Genomic DNA, 10,509 nt, shown 5'->3' with positions numbered 1-10,509 from the left:
AATTATCTAAAAAAATAAATTATTGTATCAAATTTTTTCATAACAATTTCTATTAGAAATGAATTTTTTAGCATTTGACTCCATACCACTGAAAAATTTAGCCGTACATTTAAAAGATAGCCCCCAAATAAATGAAATGAATTCTCAAATAATTCATTTATATGGATTATTCGGAATTGAGACCAAGTATCGAAATTTTTAACAATAAAAAAATTTAATATTATTTTATTCTCAATATTTAATTTAAATAGTATGTTTAATAGACTAATCGTCTTAGTTAGAGTATATGTATTTAACTATAATACTTTTAAAATTAAAAAATAAATTATTAATTAATGATATAATCATTTGATTCTCTAATTTAAGAACAAATAGTTATGTACAAAGTATAGTCTGTCACTACGCCCAACCCTTGTGAGTTTGAAGTTCGTCACAGTCATTCAATCCCTTAATCCTACTCGGAATATCACAGACAAGGTTTAGACTTTTCGGATTCTCAAGAATGCTGTCAATTGATTCTAGCTTATACCACGAAGACTCTGATTAAGGAATCCAAGAGATACTCATTCAATCTAATGTAGAACGGAGGTGATTGTCAGGTACGCGTTCATAGGTTGAGAATGGTGATGAGTGTCACGGATTATCACCTTCTTCATATTGAAGTGCGAATAAATATCTTAGATAGAAACATGCGTGTTTGAATAGAAAACAGAAATACTTGCATTAATTCATCGAGACGCTGCAGAGCTCCTCACCCCCCAACAATGGAGTTTAGAGACTGATGCCGTCAAAGAGTACAAAGTTCAGATCTAAAATGTCATGAGATACAGAATAAATCTCTAAAAGTTGTTTAAATACTAAACTAGTAACCTAGGTTTACAGAAAATGAGTAAACTAAGATAGATGGTGCAGAAATCCACTTCTGGAGCCCACTTGGTGTGTGCTGGGGCTAAGACTTGAGCTTTTCATGTGCCTGGGCTGTTTCTGGAGTTAAACAATAGGTTGTAACATGTTTTGGGTGTTTAACTCCAATTTGCAACCTGTTTCTGGCGTTTAACGCCAGAATGGAACATGGAACTGGGGTTAAACGCCAGTTTACGTCATTTATCTTCGAGTAAAGTATAGACTATTATATATTTCTGAAAAGCCCTAGATGTCTACTTTCCAACTCTATTGAGAGCGCGCCAATTGGACTCCTGTAGCTCCAAAAAATCCATTCCGAGTGCAGGGAGATCAGAATCCAACAACATCAGCAGTCCTTTTTCAGCCTGAATCAGATTTTTGCTCAGATCCCTCAATTTTAGCCAGAAAATATCTGAAATCACAGAAAAATACACAAACTCATAGTAAAGTCCAGAAATATGAATTTTGCCTAAAAACTAATAAAAATATACTAAAAACTAACTAAAACATACTAAAAACTACATGAAATAACCCCCAAAAAGCGTATAAAATATCTGCTCATCACAACACCAAACTTAAACTATTGCTTGTCCCCAAGAAACTAGATAAATAAAATAGGATAAAAAGAAATCAAGAAGCAATAATATCTCGGAGTTTTAAGTGAAGCTCGGATTCTAATTAGATGAGCTAGACTAGTAGCTTTTTGCTTCCGAACAGTTTTGGCATCTCATTTTATCCTTTAAAATTCAGAATGATTGGCATGCATAGGAACTCATAATTCAGATAGTATTATTGATTCTCCTAGTTTAGTATGTTGATTCTTGAACACAGCTACTTTATGAGTCTTGGACGTGGTCCTAAGCACTTTGTTTTCCAGTATTATCACCGGATACATAAATGCCACAGACACATAACTGGGTGAACCTTTTCAGATTGTGACTTAGCTTTGCTAAAGTCCCCAATTAGAGGTGTCCAGAGTTCTTAAGCACACTCTTTTGCTTTGGATCACGACTTTAACCACTCAGTCTCAAGCTTTTCACCTGGACCTGCATGCCACAAGAACATGGTTAGGGACAGCTTGATTTAGCCGCTTAGGCCTGAATTTATTTCCTTGGGCCCTCCTATCCATTGATGCTCAAAGCCTTGGATCTTTTTTACCCTTGCCTTTTGGTTTTAAGGACTATTGGCTTTTTCTACTTGCTTTTTCTTTTTCTTATATATTTTTTTTCGCCAAATTTTTTTTGCAAGCTTTTGTTATTCACTGCTTTTTCTTGCTTCAAGAATCAATTTTATGATTTTTCAGATTATCAATAACATTTCTCTTGTTCATCATTCTTTCAAGAGCCTACAATTTTAACATTCATAAAATTCAATATAAAAAATATGCACTGTTCGGGCATTCATTCAGAAGACAAAAAGTATTGTCGCCACATATAAATAATTAGAATTTTCCTCATTAAAAAACTCGAAAAAATATTGCCTCCTTATTTTAAAAATCTGCTATTTTATCCATGTTTAATGATGATGAGAGAAATAGATTATAACTTATTTGGAGATAAAAATAAATATCCTAATTACTAATAATCAGATAGGTTCCTAAAAATAAAAGTTATCACAGATTTAAGGTTAAGATTAGGACTCAACAACCTTTAGTTTGGGAGATGATGGGTGCTCCTTCAACCTGTGGGGTGTCTGGTCCTTCAAGAGACAGCTTCTGGCACTTCAGCTCCTGTATCTCTGGATATTTGTCTTCTTTCAGATTGAATTTAACTTCCGGGATCACTGATCTCAAACCCATTATTTTGTGGTACTGGTCTGCATGTTCTTTGGTTAAGAACTTCTCTTGATTCCAAAGTGGTTTTGGAATATTCTCTTTCTTGCCTCTTGAAGTGGTTTGTTTTTCCTTAGGTTCCATGATCTTCATGAGTTTTAGATCAGTGATCACGGAAAAACACACCAAACTTAGAGGTTTGCTTGTCCTCAAGCAAAAGAAAGGAAAGGAGAGGAATAGAAGGAGAGGCAATTTCGAAAATTCAAAAGATATGATGAGATTTTGAAAAAGATAACTTTGAATTTAAAAAGATAATATGATGAGTTTGAAAAAGATTTGAGAAGAAATTAAAAAGATTTGAAAAGAATTCAAAAAGATAGATGAGTTTTGAAAAAGATTTGAAAAGAGATTGAAGAAGAATGAAGAAATATTTTTAGGATTAAGAATTTTTTTGCATTTTGAAGTTGAAAGATGAGAATTTGTAACATGTTTATGCAATAAATCATAAATTGAAACATGAAAAATGGAAAAAATTTGAAGTGAAAATGAAATTACCTCCTCCCCACAATCCTGGCGTTAAACGCCCAGGAGATGCTTCCTTTGGGCGTTTAATGCCCAGTCCTTGCTTGTTTTAGGCGTTTAACGCCCATTTGCTGCTTCTTTCTGGCGTTAAACACCAGAAACCTTTTTTACAGGCATTTTTGCGCTAGTGATGTCCTTTTCTCTGTGATTCCTCTGCTTTATGTCCTGAACCTTTATTTCTCTGTATCATTCACTGAAATGTATTATCTAATTGAGAATTAAAATTACAAATAAAATAAACTCATGACTGGGTTGCCTCCCAGCAAGTGCTTCTTTACTGTCTTTAGCTGGACTATTACTGAGCTTTTAATATAGTCTGCAATGTCTGCAAATCATGGTACTTCTTGGATGGCAAAGAGTTGCTCATCCGAAAAGTTTTCAGAGATCTCAGTAAGAGAGAGGGACGCCCCTTCTACTGGTTCTATTCGGGATAGGTGATCTGCTACTTGGTTCTCTGTCCTTTTTTTTTGTCTCTTATTTCTATATCAAACTCTTGCAGAAGCAACACCCATCTTATGAGTCTGGGTTTTGAATCCTGCTTTGTGAGTAGATATTTAAGAGCAGCATGGTCAATGTACACAATCACTTTTGATCCCACTAAATAAGATCTGAACTTGTTAATGGCGTAAACCACTGTAAGTAACTATTTTTCTGTGGTTGTGTAGTTCTTCTGTGCGTCATTTAAAACACGATTGGCATAATAAATGACGTGCAGAAGCTTATCATGCCTTTATCCCAACATTGTACCAATGGCATGGTCACTGGCATCACATATTAGTTCAAATGGTAATGTCCAATCTGGTGCAGAGATGACTGGTGCTGTGACCAGCTTAGCTTTCAGAGTCTCAAAGGCCTGCAGACACTCCTTATCAAAGATAAATGGCGTGTCAGTAGCTAGCAGATTACTCAGAGGTTTTGCGATTTTTGAAAAAACTTTTATAAACCTCCTATAGAATCCTGCATGCCCCAGAAAGCTTCTGATTGCCTTAACATTGGTAGGTGGTGGTAATTTTTCAATTACCTCTACCTTAGCTTGATCTACCTCTATTCCCTTGTTAGAAATTTTGTGCCCAAGGACAATTCCTTCAGTCACCATAAAATGATATTTCTCCTAGTTTAAAACCAGGTTAGTCTCTTGGCACCTCTTTAGAACAAGTGCTAGATGGTCAAGACAAGAGCTGAATGAGTCTCCAAATACTAAAAAGTCATATATGAAGACTTCCAGAAATTTTTCCACCATATCAGAGAAAATAGAGAGCATGCACCTTTGAAAGGTTGCAGGTGCATTGCACAGACCAAATGGCATCCTTTTGTATGCAAATACTCCGGATGGACATGTGAATGCTGTTTTCTCTTGATCTTGGGGATCTACTGTAATTTGATTATAACCTGAATATCCATCCAGGAAGCAGTAGTATTCATGACCTGCTAGTCTTTCTAGCATATGGTCTATGAATGGTAAAGGAAAATGACCCTTTCTGGTAGTTGTATTGAGCCTTCTGTAATCAATACACATATGCCACCCTGTAACTGTTCTTGTAGAAATCAGTTCATTTTTTTCATTATGAACTACTGTTATGCCACCCTTCTTAGGGACGACTTGGACAGGGCTTACCCAGGGACCATCAGAAATAGGATAAATAATCCCAGTCTCTATTAATTTAGTGACCTCCTTCTACACCACCTCCTTCATGGCTGGATTCAGCTGCCTCTGTGGTTGAACCACTGGCTTAACGTCATCCTCCAATAGGATCTTGTGCATTCATCTGGCTGGGCTAATGCTCTTAAGATCACTGATGGACCACCCAAGAGTTGTCTTGTGTGTCCTTAGCACTTGAATTAGTGCTTTCTCTTCCTATGGCTCTAAGGTAGAGCTTATGATTACAGGAAGAGTGTCACCTTCTCCCAGAAATGCATATTTCAGGGATGGTGGTAATGGTTTGAGCTCGGTTTTAGGAGGTTTCTCCTCTTCCTGAGGGATTTTTCAGAGGTTCTATTATTCTCTCTGGTTCCTCCAGATCAGGCTGAGCATCTTTAAAGATATCCTCTAGCTCTGATTCGAGACTCTCAGTCATATTGACCTCTTTCACCAGAGAGTCAATAATATCAATGCTCATGCAATCGTTTGGGGTGTCTGGATGCTGCATGGCTTTGACAACATTCAATTTAAACTCGTCCTCATTGACTCTCAGGGTTAATTTCCCTTTTTGAAAGTCAATGAGGGTTCGTCCAGTTGCTAGGAAAGGTCTTCCTAGAATGAGATTTGCACTCTTGTGTTCCTCCATTTCTAGCACCACAAAGTCAGTGGGAAAGGAAAATGGCCCAACCTTGACAATCATGTCTTTAATCACGCCTGATGGGTATTTAATGGAGCCATCAGCAAGTTGGAGACATATCTGGGTTGGTTTGACTTCTTCAGTCAAACCAAGCTTTCTGATAGTAGATGCATGTATTAGGTTGATACTTGCCCCAACATCACATAGAGCTTGCTTGGTATAAGTACCCTCTAATGTGCATGGTATCATAAAGCTTCCGGGATCTTTAAGCTTTTCTGGTAAGCTTTTCAGAATGACTGCACTGCATTCTTCAGTGAGGTAAACTTTTTCAGTTTCTCTCCAATCCTTCTTATGACTTAAGATCTCTTTCATGAACTTAGCATAAGATGATATTTGTTCAAGTGCCTCTGCAAACGAAATCTTTATTTTAAGAGTCCTGAGATAGTCTGCAAAGCGGGCAAATTGCTTATCCTGTTCTGCTTGGCAGAGTTTCTGAGGATAAGACATCTTGGCTTTGTATTCCTCAACCTTAGTTGCTGCAGGTTTATTTCATACAGAGGTGGTTGGGAAGCCTTCTTAGAGGGGTTACTATCAGCACTTGTATGTGTCTGATCCCCCACTGGCGTTTGAATGCCAGGGTTGGAAGCTGGATTGGCATTGGACGCCAATTCCTTTCCTGTTTCTGGTGTTTAAACGCCAGAGCTGACCTTTCTTTGGGCGTTTAACGCCACTTCCTTGCCTGTTTGTGGCGTTTGAACGCCAGAACTGAGCATAGATTGGGCGTTTAACGCCAGCCTTTCACCCTTTTCTGGTGTTTGAACGCCAGAATTATTCCTCTCTAGGCTCTTACTGTCCTCAGAGGGATTTTGGGTAGCAGTTTGTTCATTTCTTGGCTTCCTGCTGCCTTGAAGTGAGGTATTTAATGTTTTTCCACTTCTTAATTGAACTGCTTGGCACTCTTCTGTTATCTGTTTTGATAACTGCTGTTCTGTTTGCTTCAACTGTACTTTCATATTCATATTAGCCATTCTTGTGTCTTGTAGTATCTCCTTGAATTCGGCTAGCTGTTTTGTTAGAAAATCTAATTGCTGATTGAATTCAGTAACTTGTTCTGCAGGACTGAGTTCAACAGTTACTGTTTTAGCCTCTTCTTTCATGGAAGGTTCACTACTTAGGTACAGATGTTGATTTCTGGAAACTGTATTAATGAGCTCTTGAGCTTCTTCAATCATCTTTCTCATGTGTATAGATCCACTAGCTGAGTGGTCCAAAGACATCTGAGCTTTCTCTGTAAGCCCATAATAGAAGATGTCTAACTGCACCCACTCTGAAAACATTTTAGAGGGGCATTTTCTTAGCATCTCTCTGTATCTCTCACAGCCATCATAAAGAGATTCATTATCTCCTTGTTTAAAGCCTTGGATGTTCAGCTTTAGCTGTGTCATCCGTTTTGGAGGGAAGTATTGATTCGGGAATTTTTCTAACAGCTGTTTCCATGTCCTTATGCTAGCCTTAGGTTGGTTATTTAACCACCTCTTAGCTTGGTCTTTTACAGCAAATGAAAACAGTAATAATCTGTAGACATTCGGATCTACTTCTTTATCATGTACTGTGTCAGCAATTTGTAAAAACTGTAGCAGAAACTCTGTAGGTTCTTCCTTTGGAAGACCGGAATACTGGCAACTTTGCTGCACCATGATAATGAGCTGAGGATTCAACTCAAAACTACTGACTCCGATGGAGGGTATACGGATACTACTCCCATATGAATCAGTAGTGGGGTTAGCATATGACTCCAAAGTTCTTCTGGACTGTTCATTTCCACTTAGGTCCATAGTGGAGAAAGGGAGATGACGTGGATTTATTTTATTTATTTTATTATATTTATAAAAAATTTTTGAAATAATAAAATAAAATAAAAACTAAAATAAAAATAAAAAAGATTTAAGAATATTTTATGAAGATTTTCGAAAAAGTGAGGAGAGAGAAAGTGGTTCGGATATTTTTGAAAAATATATGATTTTAAAAAAATCTTGAAAGGATATGATTTGAAAAAGATATGATTTTTTTTAAAAACTTGACAACTAAGATATGATAAGATAAAATTTTGAAATTGAAATCTGAATTTTTATGAAAAAATTCGAAATATTTGCTTAAAAATAGTTAGAAAATATATTTTTTATTTTTTAATCTTATGATGAAAGAGAAAAACACACAAAAGACACAAGACTTAAAATTTTTAGATCTAATACTCCTTGTTTTCGAAAATTTTGGAGGGAAAACACCAAAGAACATGAAACTTAAAAATTTTAAGATCAAAACACAAAGAAGACTCAAGAACACTTTGAAGACTCACAAGAACAATAAGAACATGAAGATAGAACACCAAACTTAAAATTTTTAGAGAACCAAAATAAAATTTTCAAAAATTAAAGAAAAATTAAACAAGAGAACACCAAACTTAAAGTTTGGCACAAGATTTAATCAAAGAAAAATTATTTTTGAAAAAGTTTTAAAAGGAAGATACCCAATTACCAAGAACACAAGCACAACGTTCTAACCAACTGAGCTATTAATTTAACGTGTTTTAAAAAGGTATTTTTAAAGGAAAACAAAAACATGCAATTCGAAAATTAAAAGATAAAGAAAAGCATGCAATTGATACCAAACTCAAAACATGACACTAAACTCACAGAAAAACTCAAAATTAATAAAGAAAAATAATATTTTTGAAAAATTTTTGAAAAGAAAATAAAAGACTCTGACCCAAAAGACAAAATTTTCATAATCTAAGCAACAAGATGAACCGTCAGTTGTCCAAACTCAAACAATCCCCGGCAACGGCGCCAAAAACTTGGTGCACGAAAATTACACTCACACTATGTAATTCCGCACAACTAACCAGCAAGTGCACTGGGTCGTCCAAGTAATACCTTACGTGAGTAAGGGTCGATCCTATGGAGATTGCCGGCTTGAAGCAAGCTCTTGTTATCTTATTATTCTTAGTCAGGATACCAATAGGGTTCTTTAGTTTCAATTGTAAAAAGTGAAAGAACATGAAATGAGTATTTGTTACGCAGTAAGGGAGAATGTATTGGAGTTTTGGAGATGCTTTGTCTTCTGAATCTTTGCTTTCTCCTGTCTTCTTTTTACGCATGCAAGGTTCCTCCTATGGCAAGCTGTGTGTTGGTGGATCACCGTTGTCAATGGCTACCATCCGTCCTCTCAGTAGAAATGGTCCAGTTGCGCTGTCATCGCACGGCTAATCATCTGTCGGTTCTCATTCATGCTAGAATAGGATCCATTGATCCTTTTTCGTCCGTCACTATGCCTAACCCTTGTGAGTTTGAAGCTCGTCACAGTCATTCAATCCCTGAATCCTACTCGGAAAACCACAGAAAAGGTTTAGACTTTTCGGATTCTCAAGAATGCTGTCCATGGATTCTAGCTTATACCACGAAGACTCTGATTAAGGAATCCAAGAGATACTCATTCAATCTAATATAAAATGGAGGTGGTTGTCAGGCACGCGTTCATAGGTTGAGAATGGTGATGAGTGTCACGGATCATCACCTTCTTCATATTGAAGTGCGAATGAATATCTTAGATAGAAACAAGCGTGTTTGAATAGAAAACAGAAATACTTGTATTAATTCATCGAGACGCTGCAGAGCTCCTCACCCCCAACAATGGAGTTTAGAGACTCATGCCATCAAAGAGTACAAAGTTCAGATCTAAAATGTCATGAGATACAGAATAAATCTCTAAAAGTTGTTTAAATAATAAACTAGTAACCTAAGTTTACAGAAAATGAGTAAACTAAGATATATGGTGTAGAAATCTGCTTCTGGGGCCCACTTGGTGTGTCCTGAGGCTGAGACTTGAGTTTTTCACGTGTCTGGACTGTTTCTGGAGTTAAACAACAGGTTGTAACCTGTTTTGGGCGTTTAACTTCAATTTGCAACCTGTTTCTGGTGTTTAACGCTAGAATAGAACATGGAACTGGCGTTAAACGCTAGTTTATGTCATTTATCTTCGAGAAAAGTATGGACTATTATATATTGCTGGAAAACCCTGGATGTGTACTTTCCAACCCAATTGAGAGCGTGCCAATTGGACTCCTGTAGCTCCAAAAAATATATTCCGAGTGCAGAGAGGTCAGAATCCAACAACATCAGCAATCCTTTTTCAGCCTGAATAAGATTTTTGCTCAGATCCCTCAATTTCAGCCAAGAAATACCTGAAATCACAGAAAAACACACAAACTCATAGTAAAGTCCAGAAATATGAATTTTGCCTAAAAACTAATAAAAATATACTAAAAACTAACTAAAACATACTAAAAACTACATGAAATAACCCCCAAAAAGCGTATAAAATATATGCTCATCAGGCAGCAGTGGCTCTCCTTTGACGGCGATCAAGAACAGCTCTTCTTTGAACGGCGACGAAGGTGGATCTTTTATCAATGGTGCTGGTGAAGATAACTCTATTCTGGATGGTAACGAAAACTGCGACAGTTCTCTTCAGGCACGCGGCGTGAAGACAGCTCTCCTGTCCTCTGGACGGCGACAAAGTGGTGACGGTTCTCTTCTCCTTAAACGCGCGGCTTGAAGATGGCTCTCCTCTCCTCTGGACGCAGAGGCATGGCTGGTATGACAGATCTGAAGAAGCTGGTGATGGCAGAGGCATGGCTGAAGGAGCTTCGTCTTCGCAGAGTAGAGGCGACAATGTGGGTGCAGCGGCGACACGGGTGCAGGCGGCGCCAACCCTATAAGAAGCAAGCACAGAGCGACACCGGCGACTCAGTGAGAGGATGAAGGTGAGCGATGACAAGGGAAGAAGGAAGAGAAAGAAAGACGGAAAGGGTGAGACTTGAGAGAGTGAGAGATTGAGAGTGATCTGACGAGAGAGTGAGGGACTGAGGCAGAGGCATGAATTAGGTTTTTGTTTCCATCATAATACATACATATATAT

The sequence above is a fragment of the Arachis duranensis genome, chromosome 8 (assembly GCF_000817695.3).
Source record: "Arachis duranensis cultivar V14167 chromosome 8, aradu.V14167.gnm2.J7QH, whole genome shotgun sequence".
NCBI classification, from domain to species: Eukaryota; Viridiplantae; Streptophyta; class Magnoliopsida; order Fabales; family Fabaceae; genus Arachis; species Arachis duranensis.
Note: the sequence above shows the minus strand (reverse complement) of the source record.